At 31.6% G+C, this 18,735-nt stretch overlaps 4 long non-coding RNA genes across 6 annotated transcripts; 1 reads left to right on the top strand and 3 right to left on the bottom strand.

Moving 5' to 3' along the window:
• Positions 1 to 1,422: 1,422 nt before the first annotated feature.
• On the bottom strand, positions 1,423 to 3,360 carry LOC138136163 (uncharacterized). 3 transcript variants are annotated; one of them, XR_011161187.1, is made up of 5 exons: positions 3,124 to 3,360; positions 2,154 to 3,029; positions 1,863 to 2,102; positions 1,702 to 1,802; positions 1,423 to 1,630 (listed from the first exon to the last, which is right to left on the bottom strand). It is a non-coding gene; the product is annotated as an uncharacterized lncRNA (long non-coding RNA). The 3 variants fall into 3 exon arrangements; XR_011161185.1 differs by having other exon boundaries at positions 1,744 to 1,802; XR_011161184.1 differs by having other exon boundaries at positions 1,423 to 1,802.
• A 3,123-nt stretch (positions 3,361 to 6,483) lies between these two features.
• LOC138136165 (uncharacterized) lies at positions 6,484 to 9,644 on the bottom strand. Its single transcript, XR_011161188.1, has 2 exons — positions 7,179 to 9,644; positions 6,484 to 6,779 (listed from the first exon to the last, which is right to left on the bottom strand). It is a non-coding gene; the product is annotated as an uncharacterized lncRNA (long non-coding RNA).
• A 3,516-nt stretch (positions 9,645 to 13,160) lies between these two features.
• Positions 13,161 to 14,774, bottom strand: LOC138136166 (uncharacterized). Its single transcript, XR_011161189.1, has 2 exons — positions 13,489 to 14,774; positions 13,161 to 13,433 (listed from the first exon to the last, which is right to left on the bottom strand). It is a non-coding gene; the product is annotated as an uncharacterized lncRNA (long non-coding RNA).
• Positions 14,775 to 16,729: 1,955 nt separating this feature from the next.
• On the top strand, positions 16,730 to 18,504 carry LOC138136167 (uncharacterized). Its single transcript, XR_011161190.1, has 2 exons — positions 16,730 to 17,657; positions 17,710 to 18,504. It is a non-coding gene; the product is annotated as an uncharacterized lncRNA (long non-coding RNA).
• Positions 18,505 to 18,735: the final 231 nt, after the last annotated feature.

The following is an 18,735-nucleotide window of genomic DNA, read 5'->3' as shown; positions in this document are numbered from 1 at the left end:
CCAGGACCACGTGGTAAGGGTATGTTGTAGATTTCATTTTGTTGCATGCTGTTTCTTTAATAAGCGCCCATTTGTTAATTTTAAGCGTTATCTTTCTCCCGGGAGGTTTATTTTTTTTAGCAATCTGGTGATTTCGAAAATTCGGGGCCGTCGTCCGAACCGCGTGCGTCCATTTTGTTTTTTTCTTTCACTAACATTTTCTAACGGCACCCGACCCGCCATTTTCTTTTTGTTTAACATTACCAGCGATTATTGGATTTGTGCCATTTAAAGCGTTTTATTTTATCGTTATTTAACTTTGCGCTTTGTGCTCTTTTATTTGCTCATTGTTTAATGTTGCGTTTTGATTTGCTTATTTTAACATTGTTGAATGTGGCGATCTGTTTTGCTGAATTTTCTCATCGTTTAATGTTACTCTTTGTTCGATTGAATTAAACTCTGGTTTTTTCTTTGTGTTGTTGCTAGATTTCCATGGAGATGCTACACTGCGCCGCAAAATTAGCGCATACTGTGTAAAAACTAAAAAAGCCTGTAAATTTAAATTTTAAATGATGCATTATGAAAAGTGGTTTTCTAATGAGTATCGGATTTAAACTTTAAGATAATCCGAATGAACATTTTTGGTTTCCAAATGGCAGTGAAAAATTTTCTAAAAAGGAATACGATTAATTTTCTAAATTATGCGTTAATTTTACGGCGCACTGTATAAGATGATGCAAAAAAAGTACAACTTTCAAGATTTTTCGTGTAAAAAAGTACTATGGGGTGCTACACGGCCTTTAGCGTAAATTGTAATTCAAAGTCCGTCATTTGTAATTTAGAATTCGCCAGTTGTTATTCAGAATCCGTTTTACTGAAATTTTTTGAAAAAGTCCTCGCGATTTATTTTCTTCAGAGGTAATTTTACTGTTCGAGTTTCCTCCATTTGTTTAATCGTTTCCCAAACTTTCATGTATGTAAAATCTTCACATGCTGGCCAAGTTTGATGTGAAGCCATTCCAATTAACTGGTTCTAATAAACCTCCAAAATTCCAGTTGTATTGATTAAGTTTTCATTTGCAAGTCAATTGTTGTTAAAAGTGAGGTTATGAAATTAATTTTCGTATTTTTTTTGAACTCACGAAAATACTGCAAGTGTTATCTTAAATTGTCTTAAATAAGGCAGATTTAAAGCCTTGGGCAAATCTTGGAGAGTGTAAAAAGCGAAAATTGGAAATAAAGTTGCACTAACATTATGACAATTGATGAGACAAAATTTACTCACAAATTTTAATTAATTTTTGTAAATATGTTTTAACCTATAATACAGCATATCTTATTTCTTATCTTGTTCAAAAAGGAACTTTTTGAACTTTTAGTGCTGTTACAATCATTTCATCCATGTCTTTTTTTTCGTCAATGTTATGTTTGGTAAACAAATAATTCACATCTTTCCTATTTAATAAATTTTCTCATGATAATTGTTCACTGCATTGCTTCCTTGCATCTTCTAAAATTCTATCTGTTGTTATGCCTGCTCTTAATTTTCAACAATTACAATTCTGATTTCTGTTTTCATTAGATCAATGTCGAGTCTGTACTTCCACTTCATGACCAACATAGGTTTTTTGCAAATTGACAATTATTACACCTTAAATTTCAGCAGCATGAATAAATAAATCACTTAAATAGTAAAATATAATTCTAGTGGTTACTGGTTACCATTGATAAAAAACTTTATAAAATATCTTGATGGGCAAATACCTGCATCTTAACAGACCCTCCAGCTTTTCCAGTCCTCACTTTGTTATTTTTTTGATAACCTAAAATTGAATCAAATGTTATTAAATATACACACATCAGACCGAATATCTGAAAGATACCTTTTAAATCATTGTGGGTGCAGGCATAGTAAACTTGAGAGTATACAAATCTCTCTTATTCTTTTGATGAACTGTATAATTATATTCCTCAACAACAATAACAGTTGATTCACTTTGTGAAGTCACTTCACGATCTGTCATACAGAGAGATTTGTCAATGTAATGACTTGTAAATTGTTTCAAAGAAGACAAATTTGCACAAAGTGATAAATTGCGAAGGCCTCGAGAAACCTGCAGAAACTAAGGTTATGTCAATATTTGGCTGTCAGAAATCTGGCCACACTGTTTTACCTTACCCGCCTTTTTTAGTTAGGTTAGGGAGGGAGGTTAGAATGAGTTCAAGGTTCAAGTTACAATTTCTCCATGTTCTTTGCACGATACGTACGTACTGACCTACATACGTGTCAGATACGTGTTTTAAAAACAGCTTTAATGTGCAAAGTTTTCATTTTAAAGTAATAAGCCTAATATCTTATAGTGCAATAAGTTAATAGTGCAATCACAGAACACTTACTCTTAAGAAGTGAAAACTCCCTAAGTTTGAACTGGAGGCACAACGTCAGCGCCTCCTTGTGTCGTCGTGGCAGTACTAACTAAAATTATTAATTTGATTTCATCGAACAAGAGTAGTTTACCAATGTTCGGTAAAATCAAATTAATAATTTCAGTTAAAAGCACAAAAATAAAACTATCACTATAAATGAAAGATGAATGTACAGTACAAAAATAAACATTTATTATAAAATATTTCAAAGTAACAAAATATGATGTATAAAAAGAAATCTTATAAAATATGTAATACATATTAACCAAAATATATTCTATTAACATAATAAAACATTATAAACCAAAATAAAAAACTCTTCAATATAAAAAAAAAAATGAAAACATTATTATCACATCACCTAATAAAACCAGTAAGTACCAGTTGTCACATCCTGGATACTTGCAGCAATATTTCTTACGACCAACAGCTTCCATGGTAAACTAGCTTCGATGTAACAGACAATACAAACAAAAAGCAGTGATCAGATGGACTTGACTCTGGAATAAAAACATAAAACTTAATCAAGTGCAGTATCTGTATTTATCAACTTAACTTTACTTGTTGAGGCTGTGTGACAAGAATTTCATTTGATAATCCTTGGTTCCTGTTTGTTGACCGACCTGAAAAATAGATTTAATGTACAAACATGAAACACATGTCGGATAGCTTTCTTAAAGTTTCCCATTTTATTGAAAGCATTTTCTTTATGCTTACCTAGAATGACCTACATAACAATTTCTTTGCCGATTAACTCTGGAATTGCGTATCCTTCTTCCTAAAAAATTAAAACCGACACTCACTTAACCGACGCTAACCAAGAAAACTAAACACGACAAAACCAAAACAAAGAATTTGGCGCGAAACGAATGTCATCTTGTCAAATCAGAAATGTCAATCGGGCGTCAGCGCGCTCAAATCAAAATACTTGCATATTATTGGTTGTTTATATCCCCTTACCCCAACCAGTTCGTCGTGGCACCCACAAACTAAATGTTCCCCTTTGCCTGCTTTTGCCGTATCTACGTTTCATACCCATGAGTGCAATGGCCAGTTTAGATACCCGCAACGAAGTGAAACTCTCGCCAACACAATTAAATTGGTTTAGGTGTGATCAGTGTGAATACAAATCCAGGCAAACGGGGAATTTAAAAAGACATAAACTTACGCAACACACGCCCGTCGATGAAATAGAATGGTTTAAGTGCGAAGAATGTGAATATAAAACTAAGCAAGCGGGAAATTTGAAAAAACATAAACTTACACGACACACGCCCTTCGAAAATATAGAATGGTTTGAGTGCGATAAATGTGAATATCAAACTAAACAAATGAGATATTTCAAAATGCATAAACATTTACGACACACGCCCGTTGATGAAATGAAATGGTTTAAGTGTAGTGAATGTGAATATAAAGCTAAACAAGCGGCAGATTTAAGAAAACATCAACTTTACCGACATACGCCCGGCGATGAAATAGAATGGTTTCAGTGCGATAAATGTGAATATAAGGCTAAGCAAAAAGTAATTTTAAAATTTCACGAATCGATGAAACACACGTCTCCTAATGAAATACGGTGGTTTAAGTGTAACTTTTGTGAATACAGGGTGTTTGAAAATTGCTAGTACAAAAAAATACCGGTAATTGGTGATGGTGAGTTAAGGTCATAGGCAAAAATTTTTTTTAATAAAAGTCCTCTAGTTTTCGAGATAAAAATTACTAAAAATTGGGTTAAAATTGTTAGCACCACTGTTAGTTGCCAAAATCTTGCAAAAAAATATTTATTTTTCATATTGTTGTATAGTCCTTCATTATCAGGCTTGGTTACCAAGGTTTAAAAAATACTGCCCCGCCTGAGACGTAAAATATGCTGGGATAGGGTTACTTTATCCCTTTTGTTTAAAAAAATTAAAATTTGTTTTTTTGGATTTCTTAGGGCTTCTAAATGCCACAGTTTTTTTTTGTACTAGCAATTTTCAAACACCCTGTATAAAACTAAACAACGGGGAATGTTACCAAGGCACGTACGTGTAAGGCATACATATGCCCAAAATATAAAATGGTTTAATTGTGATCAATGTGAATTCAAAACTAAACACAAGAGTAATTTAACAAAACATAATCTTGTACAACACATGCCCATCGATGAAATAGAATGGTTTCAGTGTGATGAATGTGAATTCAAAACTAAACACAAGAGTAATTTAACAAAACATAATCTTGTACAACACATGCCCATCGATGAAACCCTATGGTTCAAGTGTGGTAAATGTGAATATAAAACTAAAGAAACAGGACCTTTAAAAACTCACATATTTGCAAAACATCCACCTTCCAAAAATACACTATGGTTTAAATGTGAAAAATGTGAATATAAATCGAAACAAATAGACACTTTAATAAAATCACACATGTTAACAACACACATTTTCTAGTAAAATGAAAAAAAAGTGCACATATTGTTTGTCTCAATTCTAAATTTCCACCACCTCTTGAATTATGTTGGCAAAGTAAAAACGTTTCTAAATTGGGGATTCTTATAACCAAAGTTGGCAATGTAATTATTTTATAAACATGATTCGAAAACATTAAAATTAGTTTATAAGTTTATTTTGCTTTTAGAATTTGATTTTCTACCTACTTGCTGCATTTTAAAAAAGTTTTCATTCTTTTCCTTTATTCTAAAATTTTGAGTTGCCAAAACGGAAATCGACAAATAACCTAACAAATACAATCTGACGCATTTTTCACCAAACAGCGTTGCCGGTTGTATTTTCAACGTAGAATACAGTGTTGTATTCCATTTGTCTGATCTTTAAAACTCCTTGAATGTTTTGTCGGTAAATCTGACATTCACATTTTCAAAATTGACACAACAATCAAAATTAAGGTTATTAATACATAAAGGTCGTTTTGGAATGTATGACAGTACGATGTCCAAAATGTATTGATCGCGACCGTACCTATTCACTATGTTCCTTCCTACTTGTGTGTATTGTTAAGTTTCTCGATAATAAATAAACTAAGGACAACGGTTGCGACGGACATTTCAATTTCACTTAATTTGGCGTAATGTTAAAAGTTCATCTTTAGAGTGGTATACAGGGTATTTTCTAAGTTGAGGCGTTCCTTGTAACACGAGGTACTACACATTATTCTTAAGAATTTTAGCCTAAATCTTCTTAGTAAAATGTTTGTATTAACGGAGATAATTGATTTGTATATTTTTATTGTTTTCTAAAATTTTGAGTCCGGTTCTGTCTATTTCTCCGCTGACGTGGCCCAGAATGGTATCTTTCCGGAGATCGCTCTGCGTATAGTTCTCCCAGAGCTGCAGCGATTTTATGGCAAGGCAATAGTAATTATTACGCCTGTTGAGATGCCGATAAGCGACATAAACAGACCCCTGTCAATCATCATTTTCGTTCTATATGTATGTATCTGTAAACTGTAAGTTTACAGGGTAGTACTTGGACGAATTTACGATTAGGGGTTGTACTCAATTAATTGGTGATGAAAGTGGAATGCAGCGATGATTCGAAAACGTTGCCGAATCTCATTAGGGTGTTTGACTAATGCCTTTCGGTTTGGAAAGTTTGCAGACGGCCATTTAACTTTGCCTGTGTAACAATATACAGGGTTATTCTAAATGATTGTAGTCGAAGTAGGCCATGCCCATGTTATTAAATTTTTGCCGCTTTAATGTGAACTGTCAATTTTGTCGCTGTCACTGTCATTTTTTAGGTGAAAAGTGCGGTGATGAGAATTTTATTTATTTTCGTTAAATTAACGATTGAATCCGAATAAGTGAGTACACACCGTTCACACACGAGAGTTAAATTGGGTGCAAAAGAACTCAATATTTTCACATCATTTTGATGTTTTTTTATGTGGAGCGGCAATTATAAATTTTACATTCAGTTTTCACGCTCACTTCGACTACAATCATTTAGAATAACCCTGTAGCTATTTGTGCAATAAGTTAGGAAATGTTATTTTTTTTGTGAAGGTATTTAAGGTGTTTTGCTCGAGCAAATTTACGAAAATTCTAGATATTAAAATGTTTGCTATTAATAGCTTTTACAAAAAGTTGTATTAGAACTCAACACAGAACAGAATAAACTCAAAATTTAAAACAAAGAACTAAGAACAAGACAATGAGCGGCTGTGTATCCCAGGCCAGTTCGTTCGCAAGTGAAGTGTCCTTCCCCAATACGACGACTTGGACAGGCAGCGGCTCGGGACTTCCCGGATTCTGAAGCGACAAATTCAAATGCAGATTCTAGTTGCTAACACGGCCAGACTGACAGGAGCTTCGCTCTCGAAGCTCACCAAAAGGGCGATCCAGCTTCCGGAAGGCAAGTCATCGTCTAGATACAAAAGGAGTTATTAGATGACACATCTCATTGCCAAACTCATCACAGAACATAATAACTCGTCACTCTAGACTCACACTTCACGTTCAACGTGAGACTTTCAACAGTTTCACCACAAATTCATGTAAAGCGCGAGACTTTCAACATGCAACATTTCGTTCCAAAAATCATGTAAAGCGCGTGGCTTTCAACATTCTGCAAAGCGCGAGGCTTTCAGCATTCTGCAAAGCGCGAGGCTTTCAACACTCTGCAAAGCGCGAGGCTTTCAGCGTCAACATTTGAAACTTGAACTTCGTGTAAAGCGCGGGGCTTTCAACATTTCAACATTCAGAATGACAATAATGTAAAGCGCGAGGCTTTCAACAGTGCGACAAAATTTATGAGATTACGTACCTAAAGTACTCCTCGGTCAACATCAAGCATGTCTAAAAGCTCACTCATTTCTGCCGCCACATTCCACTCGTTCGGCCATAAACGCAACTGTTCCTTGGCTGCCTTAATAATTTTGTGCTTTCGAGCACCCACCCTTTTCAATTCATATCGATCTTGATCGGTAATGTTCATGATTTCATACGGTCCTAAATACTCAAAGTCAGTTTTACTGGCATGCATCTTACTCGCCCGATGTAACAGCACAAAGTCACCAACAGAGTATTTGACATGATCTCGTCTCTTCTTGTTCAGGTTGTCGATTTCAGTACTCTTGGCGTTTTGCAACTTCTCTCTAACACGCTCTCGGTCGGCTTGTAAATTTCGTACTGGTGACAAATCACACGCGAGATCATTCAGAGCTGCACGAATCAGGGGAGTAGTAGATTCGATTCCAATCAGGGCTCTTAGGGGAGTCATCTGGGTCACTTCTGGACCGTGGTGTTGAGGACTAGTTGGATCTTCCATAGAACGTTCGGCCATTCCTCCCTTATTTGCGTCTCGATGCGAATAAGGTTCATAATGGTGCGCATATATCTTTCTACTTGACCGTTAGCACGATGCACATCAGGTGTGATGAAATGATAGTCAATATGAAACTCATCAAAAAATTTGCACACAGAGAGATTGTGAAAATTAGTTCCACTATCAACAATGACGACTCGAGGTGTGCCAAAACAGCCGATGAAAGTTTGTAACGCTTGTTGAGTCTCGTAGGCAGTAACAGATTTCAGAGGTATCAAGTGACAGTACTTTGTGAATGCATCAACGACCACCAAGACGTATTTACATTTCTGAGAAGAGACAGACAACGGACCTAGGCAATCAATGTGAACAACATGAAGAGGCACAGTAGGTTTTTCAGGCGATCGAATGAAACCTTGTAAAGGTCTTGTGCGAGTCTTTTTGATTGCGCACACTAAGCAGTGTTTTACATATTTGTGTACAAATTGTTGCAGATGAGGAAACCAAAAATGTTTATTAATCGAGGCGATAGTCTTGTCGGCACCAACATGACATTGCTCGTCATGAAACAGTCTGAGTAAGCCAAGACGACTCTGCCGCGGAACAAAATAACGCAAGACCTTTGATTTCCCGGAAACTTGCTGATGATAGAGCAAACCCTCTTTTTCTAAATATTGCTTAGGGTCCAATTTACCCTCACGCAGATCATTCAACATTTGCTGTGCTTCGGCATCACCTTTTTGTTGTATGTGAAGCCAAGATTCGTGGGGTGATACCCGCAGAACAGACACAGGGTTTCGGCTTAGAAAATCAACATGACTGAGAGAAGACCCCTTACGGTACACAATTTCATAATTGAAATCTTGCAGGTATGTCCACCATCGAGGAACGCGAGGAAGAATCTCCTTTTTATTCACTGTGGCTTTCACAGCATTACAATCGGTAACAATGGTAAATTTGATCCCAATCAAGTAAACTCGGAAGTGTCGAAGAGCTTTGACGATCGCTAAAGTCTCCAATTCGTAGCAATGGTATTTAGATTCAGAAGGAGAAGTTCTCTTGCTGTAATAAGCAACCACTTTGTTCTGACCATCATATTTTTGAATAAGAATTGCCCCATACCCGATTGAACTAGCGTCCGTATGGAGTTCAGTGGGAAAATCTGGATTAAAAATCACTAGAAGTGGTTCTGACGTAAGACACTGGACGACATACTGTTTAGCGTTTTCGTGTTCTGTAGTCCACAGAAATGGAACACCATTTTTGGTCAGATTGTTAATACATGCGGTACGGCAAGCGAAGTTAGGAACAAATTTGCGGAAATATCCAGCAAGGCCCATAAATTGTCGTACTTGTTTGACGTTACCGGGTAGTAGTAGTTATATAGTGCTGGTTCTGGCTCACTCAAAAATCACGTTTTAGACTCATGTGTTTTGCGTGACCTTCAACTGTATCAGTCATGTCGCGATCAAAACGCTAGTTTTAATTTGCGTTTGTAGATTAGTCAAAACATAGTTTTTGATTCAGAGTAAATTATCTGATCATTACATCCGTTTTGGTTCCATCAAATACATGGTTTTTGATTAATGTAAGTAAGCGGTATTTTGCGTGACCTATATTTTTCCAAACAGGTGTTGTGTGTATGTGTTCATGTACATAACATTGAGGTAGGTAATGGAGTTTCATATCTCTGTGCGTGCATTGCATTTTATAGTAAGTAAATCATAAAAAATATTTTCAATCTAATTGTTGAATTCTAATAAAAGATAAAAAATTTGCATTGTTTGTGACTTGGAAATGTGTTTTGTTTGAGGGTAGGGTATTGCGTAAGAAATAGTGGGCGTTATTTTGTTAACAAGGAGGGGATATGGAGTATTAATTAAGGAAGATTTATCGTTTGATATCAGTTTAATATCAACAGTAAGAATATTTTGCTAAAGACTTTTAATATGAGTTCATTTTTGCAAAGTGTTAATGAAACAACTTTTTTCGTGCCGTTTGTAAAATCAAGCCAGCTGGAAGTTAATAAAAAATTTCAAGTTAATCGGTTTAGTAAAGAGGATTCACAGTTTGGTAAACAAGTTGTGGTTGATTGTGGGGATTTTAAAACATCCTTACCCCAGCGTTTTACATCGCAATTCACTGAAGAGGCCATTACAACTCTTAACCAGGAGTTAAGAGACGGAAAAACAATTTTTATGATTAGTCGGGGGAACGTTGGCAAAACAACAAATATATCTTTCATTGAAGAATAAAGGTGACAACAATGAAAAATCAGAAGAAATTTGTTCAAGATCTGAAAGTAGTGAATAAGAAGAAAAATTTGTTATTATTGTCACATATACAGTCAATAAAAAACTTAAAATATTTAATTGCAATGTATGAAATTAATAAAAAAATTCAAAGTGTTAAAATATAAATAAACTTTTATAAAAGTGAATATGTGGTGTTTTGTTTGTTTATGAGTGGGGAATAAAATATTAATTAGATACGTAAAATTTGATTATTTTATCTTAATTAAATGACAAGAGCTATAATCACAATAGAAAAAACAATCAATAATGAAGAAAGTTAAATTTAGTGATAAAGTTATTATTCATAATTTAGATGACACTGATGACTTTCGAAAATCAGCCTGGGAAATGTATGCTAGAGATAGATTAAGATTTCAAAAACGAATTAGTGAATTAAGGAAAATTATCGATCCTGTGTTAAATAATCTATTAATGAAACAAAAAATAAAGAAAGATGTCAACAAAACACTGTGTTAAATAAGAGCCACAGCATCCGGCTGTGTTGGGTGAAATAAAAAGCGATGACAACAAAACATCACATTAAATAGGAGACACATTATCCGGTTGTGTTGTTTGATTTTTTTTTATATTTTAATAATAATTTTTAATTGAAAATTCTCTGTACTTTAGGTTACAAACAATGTAAAATAAAACAAATTTATTTTTTAAGTATATTTTTTATTTATACATAAAACTATACACTAAAACACATTTTATCTACTATTTTTTCTAATTTTTCTAATTCTACTAAATTTTGTTTTTTTTTCCTAACTAATTGTTGCTTTACCACTAAATATTTGTTAATTTTTTGAATTTTTATGTCAATTTTTTTATTCATTTTTATAATATCCTGGTACATATGCTTAACTTTAGTTTCAAATTCTTGTTGAATTTGATCAACTGAAGATTTTTCATCCTCCATATAAAATGAGGAAGTCGAGGAACATGGAGACGCCTCTGGAGGTGTTGTAATTGTTTTACCCTTGCCCTTGCCCTTGCCTTTACCCCTAGTTGGCGGCTGGGTGGTAAAGGCCTCCGCTTCCTCATTGTCGTCCACCTGTTCCATAAATCCAATCTGAAAATAATTAAGTTTCTATTATTAATAAAAATTACAATTTTAATAAATATAAACTTATCAATAATCGGAAAAAAATTGAATAAAAAAATTACCTCTTGCAACAATGATTCGGAATCAATCAATGAAGGTAGACTAAAGTTAGTTTCCTCATCCTCCATAGGCTGTTGATAAATTTTATTATTAGTTATTAATTTAATAATAATTAAAAAATACATACCTTAATAACTTTATTTTGAAGGATGTTCACTTTTTGAGTAGACATTTTTTTTCGTGAAATTACCAACAATTGAATAAATGAAAACTAGTAATTGAAATAAACAAGAATCATGATTTATATAATAAAAAAATGCAAAGTTTACAAAAAACCCCCACAATTTTTCTGCATGTGCCTTGGTCGTTTAAGTCTACCTCTAAATGGGTGGGGGCTAAGAGTGAACGAATGAAACGTCTTATGTGATAACGCCTAGATGAACAGTGGGAGAGAACGTTAATTACTCATTTGTAGCATAATTTTTTATGTTACCGCCCACAGACGTACAGAGCCATTACAGAATGATTTCTTTTGTATTTATTTTGAATGTGACCAACCCCCAATTAAAGTTGCACCAAAGAAGATGAATGCACCCTTAAATGAAGAGATTGAAGGAAAGAAAATGAATTAAATACCGATATTGGCAAAAGTTTATTAGGAAATAATTTTGATTTTTATTTTGCTTTTATGGCTGTGTACATTTTCAATTGGATTGGATATTTATTGGTGATAACATTTTGGCACAAACTTGCAGCAAAATTTGGTGCTCTATCAGGACTTGGATTATCAATATCAAAGTGGACGTTTTTGATTCAATATTCAACAGACTGGATATTAAAAGACTACACCTGGTTTTGTTGGCTTTTAATAATTTTAGGATTAATCGTCTGCATATTTTCATGTAAACGATATTTAAAAATAGTAAGGAACTGGGACATGCTGTCTGTTAATCAACAAATAACTTTAATTTTTAATTAAGTTTCAACCAATGTAATATTTATAAATGTCATGAATAAAATATTAAAAACAAACAATCGTTTAATTTTTTCTTGATTTTTATTCGTAATATGTATTTGTAATTTTTCACTATACAAAATTACATTTACAATATAAATTCAAACAGCAAATATATTTGAAAGGGTGGTTTAAGATCAAAAATAATAAAGGAAAAAAAGCTGCATATAGACGATTGAAATTAAATGAAACAAAATTGAAGTTAATAGAATCATAAATATAACCTCAAATTATATTTTAAAGAAAATTTTTTGAAACTTTATTTCGTAAACGTTGGAGCCCAAAATAATAGAGGAAAAAAAGTTGCAAAAAGTTGTTATAAATCGAATGGTAAAAACTAAAAGTTGATTGATTCACGTGCATAAGCTCAAATTACAATTAAAGAGTAAAATTGTAAAACTTTAATAGCGTTTATCTCAAAAACTATTCGTTTTATTGAAAAATGATCTATGTAAAAAAACATGCGCAAAGAAATGGAAAATCGATTTATTTAAATCAAAATTTTTTTAGGGTTGATCATTTTGTATTTTCTACACCGTTCAATATTTTTTGAATTTGAGTTTTTATTTAAATTTGTGAGTTTAAGCGATGAAGTTTGATATGCAACTCGATGTGGTTCTGACAACATTTAAAAAAACTACCCTTAGCTTAAATTAATTTAATTTTGAGATAAAAATTTGAAATTAAAACCACAAGTAGCATTTTTTATGGAGAATTCAAGGATTTAATTAAAAAAAATTTAAAATGTTTTTAAGTGCCTTTTTTTGGTAAAAAAACATCACTTTTTAAAGAAAAAAAATTAAAAAAGTAACAATTTAAAAACATGAATTTTTCTAAATCCAACCATCATAAACATTTTAAAAAATAAAAATGTTTTAAGTGCCAAAAAGTATAAAATAAAAGTCATTTCCGCCCGACCAAAAACGGGGGTTAAACTTTGTTACTGATGTAGGTTCTCCTAAGATATGTCTCATAGCTGGATTGAAAAGTCAGGACTCTTTTTTTTTTTTTTTTTTTTTTTTAAATAGGGGTGTTATATGGTTATTTAATAATAATAACAAAGATAAAAGTATAAACATTTATTTATTTATTCTCAAATACATTATTTTCATCGCAATCATCCCAATTTTCATCATCGGGAGTGTAATTTACTTGAGGGATGACAATTTTTGGTCTCTTCTTCATTTCTTCCCATAATCTTTGCCGTTCCGCAGCACCCTCTTTCCACTTGCGGTCCATGTCTTTCATGTACTCCTCACGATGAGCCTTGTACATGTGGATCGACAAACGATGCTCCAAGCATTTATGGAAGGGGTTGTAGGGACATTGAACAATTCCTTTAAAATAATAAATATATGAAATACAGTTTTATATTTAAAAAAAAAAACTTACCATTTTGATTATTGTAACTATCAAAATTTTGGAAATTCATGGTTGTAGTACTCGCAAGTTGACAATTATCAAAGTGTATAAAACTAAGCCAATTACTGCTATATTTATTTCAATGTCCCCACTCTTGTTACATCCCTCTTTTTGTCTCCCACCAACTTTTAAAGAAAGAAACATTTTGCTTATCTTCGGCAAAATATATCCCAATTTATTTTTACTTTAGGTAATTAACATGTTATCACCATTATTTTATTCTTTTTATCTCACTATAAATAAGAATCTTTTTTTGAATATTGACATTGTTTGTGCAGCTTCTTTATTAAACTTCAATGGAAACCGTCACACGTTTATGTAAAAGAGTCTTAAAAGTGGTACGTGAATATTTCTCAAAATTAAAAACTATAGATGAGTTAAATAAATTTCAAATTCATATAAATAATACAATCAAAATTGTTAATAAAGCAATAAAAAACAAATTGCATAAAAATAATGTTTTAGAGTCACTTCATTCTTTAGAATCTAGTTTATCATATTTAAAATATTATCGTTTAAAATTAAAAAAACTTAAACAAAATTTAATTTTGAAAACGGGAGGAAAACTTTCAACTAATTTAAATCGAAATTGCTCTAATGTAAAATGGGAAAATATTGAATCAGCTTTTAATGGAAGAATTCGTACTGGTTTTATATCAACATTAAATATAAAAGACCCTTTAATTTTTTTCAATAAAGCTTTTAAGTGTTTTTCAATTAAAATTAAAAAAATCTTAAAGGAGTCTATGATAAAAGTGAATGTTATTTTCTCCGCTTATTTCATAAAACCTCAAACTGGTGAAATTGACATAAAAAGCTTTTGCACAAAAAATGTTCCAATTGACACTTCAACTAATTTAAAACGGTGGTACAAAGAAAATGTTACCGATAAATTAATGAATAAATTAGAAGAGTTTGCAGAAAAGGATTCTGGATGGGCTCTTCATGAAGTTATAGGGCTTAAAGTAAATATTAACAGGTATGATCCATTAAAGATAGGTTTTTCAACGTTTGTAACTGTACCAAATTTTATTAAAAAAAAACATGCAGTAATTAATGTTGAAAATGATGATAATTTTTGTTTTTTATGGTCAGTTGTATCTGCTTTGTATCCTGCAAAGAAAAACGCTAATAGAATTTCTTCTTATCCACATTTTAAAGATGTGTTAAAATATCAAAATATCCAGTTTCCAATTACAATTAAAGATGTTAGAAAGTTTGAAAAACATAACAATCTTGCCATTAACTTATATTGTTTTGAGCATTCAAAAATTTTGCCTTGTTCTTTAAGTTCACAAACACATAAAGCTGATATTAAAGTTATCAATTTATTAATGTTGCCAATTAATACTAAACCAAATTTGTCTTTTGCTTCTAAAAAGTCCTTACTTTATCACTTTGTGTGGATTAAAAATTTATCTCGTTTGTTATCTAAACAATTATCAAATCATAATAATAAATGTTTTGTTTGTGAGAGATGTTTAAATTCTTTTACCACTGACAATCTACTCCAAAATCATTTGCGTTATTGCCTAAAGTCAAATCAATGTTGTGTCAAATTACCTGATGAAACAAAGAAATTTTTGCAGTTTGAAAATCATTCTTATAAAGAAAAAGTTCCCTTTGTTATATACGCAGATTTAGAAAGTATTTTAGAAAAGGCATCAGACAATAATTACTCTACCAAATCTAATTCTAAAATATATCAAAATCATGTTGCATTTAGTGTAGCCTATTATCTAAAATGCTCTTATAACGATTCATTCTCTAAATTTAATATTTATCGTGGTAAAGATTGCATTCAGTGGTTTGTTAAAGAGTTGGAAGAAATTTCACAGTTTTGTGATGAACAGCTTAAAATAATTTTACCAATGACAACAATAACAACAACAACAACAACAACAACAAATGACAATTGTCACATCTGCAAACAAACATTTCAACCAAACCAAATGAAAGTACGAGATCATAATCATCAAACAGGAGAATTTCGTGGTTTAGCGCATCAAGCTTGTAACTTAAATTATAAAGATGCTCATTACATTCCTGTTGTTTTTCACAACTTGAGTGGATATGATGCTCATTTTATAATTAAAGAACTATCAACACAGTTTCAAGGAACAATCAAATTGCTACCTATAAATAAAGAAAAATACATTTCTTTTACTAAATATGTTGCAGGCACAAATGTATCTTTACGATTTGTTGATTCTTTTCGTTTTATGTCTCAAGCTCTAGGAAAACTTTCATCAAATTTACAAAACGAACAAAAATCTATAACAAAATTATTTTGTAATACCGAAGAAGAATTCTTGTTATTAACAAAAAAAGGTATATTTCCTTATGATTACATTGATTCATTTGAACGTTTAGAGGAAACCGTTTTACCTTGTAAAGAAGCATTTTACAGTGAACTTACTGAGGAACCTATTAGTGACAGCGACTATTATCATGCTAAAAAAGTTTGGGACTGCTTTCATATTAAAACAATAGGAGAGTATGCTGATTTGTATTTAAAGACTGATGTTCTTTTACTTGCAGATGTTTTTGAAGCTTTTCGTGATACATGCAAAAAAACATATGATTTAGATCCTTTACATTACTTTACTACTCCCGGACTTACATTTGATGCTATGCTCAAAACCACAAATATAACATTAGAACGTTTGATGGATATTGATCAAATATTATTTATAGAAAAAGGAATAAGAGGTGGTGTATCACAGTGTTCAAATAGATATGCAAAAGCAAATAATAAATATATGAGAGAAAATTTTATACAAAATTTAGACAGCAAGTACTTAATGTATTTTGATGTGAATAATTTATATGGTGCAGCAATGTCAGAATATTTGCCATATGGTGAATTTGAGTTTTTAGAAAATTTTAACATTCAACAAATATTATATACCTCCAATACTTCTCAAATTGGTTACATACTTGAATGTGATTTAGATTATCCCATTTGCATACATGATATGCATAGCGATTTACCATTGGCGCCTGAACATATGGTGCCACCAAATTCTACATCCAAAATTAAAAAACTGCTTTTAACATTATTTCCAAAAAAAAATTATATTATTCATTATAGAAATTTGAAAATGTATTTAGACCTGGGAATGAAATTAACTAAAGTTCACAAAGTTTTAAAATTCAAACAATCACCATGGCTTAAACAATATATTGACTTAAATACCAAAGTCAGGCAACAGTCTAAAAATGATTTTGAAAAAGATTTCTATAAATTAATGATTAATGCTATTTATGGTAAATGTATGGAGAATGTTAGAAAACATAGAGACATTCGATTGGTAACGAAATGGGATGGAGGACGCTGGGGACTACGCGCATTAATTTCAAGACCTAATTTTCATAGCTCCATTATTTTTGATGAAAATATTGTTGTTGTTGAAATGAATAAATTAGAAGTTTATCTGAATAAACCAATATACGTTGGTTTTAGTATCTTAGATATTTCGAAAACTTTCTTATATCATTTTCATTACAACTATGTTATTAAAACCTTCCAAAACTCTGCAAAATTACTTTATACCGATACTGACAGTTTAATCTATGAATTTAAAGTTTATGACATATATGAATATATTAAAAAAGATTTTCATCTTTTTGATACCTCAGATTATGAAACTAACAATATTTATAACATTATACAAAGAAACAAAAAAGTACCCGGCCTTATGAAAGATGAAAACAATGGTAAAATTATGTTAGAATTTGTTGGTTTAAGATCAAAAATGTATGCTTACACTGTAGATGACGATAAATCAAAAGAGTATTTAGTTAAAAAATCAAAAGGATCTACAAAATCTTCAATAAAAGCCATCACATTTAATGATTATAAAAATTGTTTGTTCGATCAAACAATTTTAGAAAAAGTGCAAAAGTTAATAAGATCTAAAAACCACAAGGTATCATCTATCAAACAGAAAAAAATTGTCTTAAGTCCATTTGATGATAAACGTATTCTTAATTTTGATACAACTGACACTAAGCCTTGGGGCTATATGTATCAAGCGACACCTAACAGAGAAAAAGAAGAAGAAAATATTAATTATGAGTAAAGTACATATGTGTACATAAGTAAATAATGGAAGGGATATCAACTACAAAATGAGGTACTGCATACAAACTAGCAACACAAATAATTTTATTTTATTGTTGTTGCAGTGCTAACCAGTGTTTCCAAGATGGATCTTTTGTTACAAATCAAAATCGAAGCCCAAGATGCTCTACAGAAAATTTATATGAAACATTTAAATAACCTGATCCTGTATGAAGACACTCATCAAACGAAACTTAAACTTTTTACTCTGATGAACCGAGAAGACTTTATTATTCCAAGTGAAATTTTTCCAAAAATGTCTCTTTACATAAAAAATGCTAATGTTGAAATATTTGTAAAACTGTTACAGAAAAGAAAATTTTTAGATAAGTATGTACACACATTTGTAGATATCTGTAGGAAAGAAAATGTAAGTTTGCTTTCTTATTCGAAATTATATGCCTTGTTAACTGCTCATGGTTTAGAGAAAAATGTATCACATATTTATTATCTGTTAGAGTTATTGTCCAACCACAATTTGCAAAACATTTGCACAAAGGAATTTCCATTGTTGAATATTTTGCAAAACCATCAAACTGTTGTATCATGCATTGATCAATTTGTATGTAATGTTTCATACATAGCTGACTACAAAAAGCTTCAGATAGCGATTTTGTCGTTGAAATTAAATAAAGATGTTTTATATAGATTTAAGCCTCATGAAAATGTTAAACACTCCCAAATATTACAATGGGTAAAGGAAAACATATTCAAAGGAAACAGCGATCCAGAGGCTCAGCTAGGTTGGACTTGCGGTCCAGACTCAGCGAGATGGCCATCAACAAAGCTCCAGGATTATAAAGAAACTTTGACTCTGTTAACATTATTATCATCTATTCAATAAAACACTTTTCATATTTTTTTGTCTTTTATTTATAAATTTTCTTACATAATTAAGGTGCTACAACTATTTATCTTAAATACTACCTAAGTAATAATAACAATAACTAAATAAATAAATAAATACATGGGTACCTACTTATAACCTATCTAACTAAAGATATTATGTTTTTAATTGGTATATATTTAGCTATTCTATCATGCAAAATTAAACAATAAGCAGTTGTTTTATCAGGTATATTTACACTTGT

This window comes from Tenebrio molitor, chromosome 8 (genome assembly GCF_963966145.1).
Source record: "Tenebrio molitor chromosome 8, icTenMoli1.1, whole genome shotgun sequence".
Taxonomy (NCBI): Eukaryota; Metazoa; Arthropoda; class Insecta; order Coleoptera; family Tenebrionidae; genus Tenebrio; species Tenebrio molitor.
Note: the sequence above shows the minus strand (reverse complement) of the source record. Positions and strands in the feature narration are given on the sequence as shown.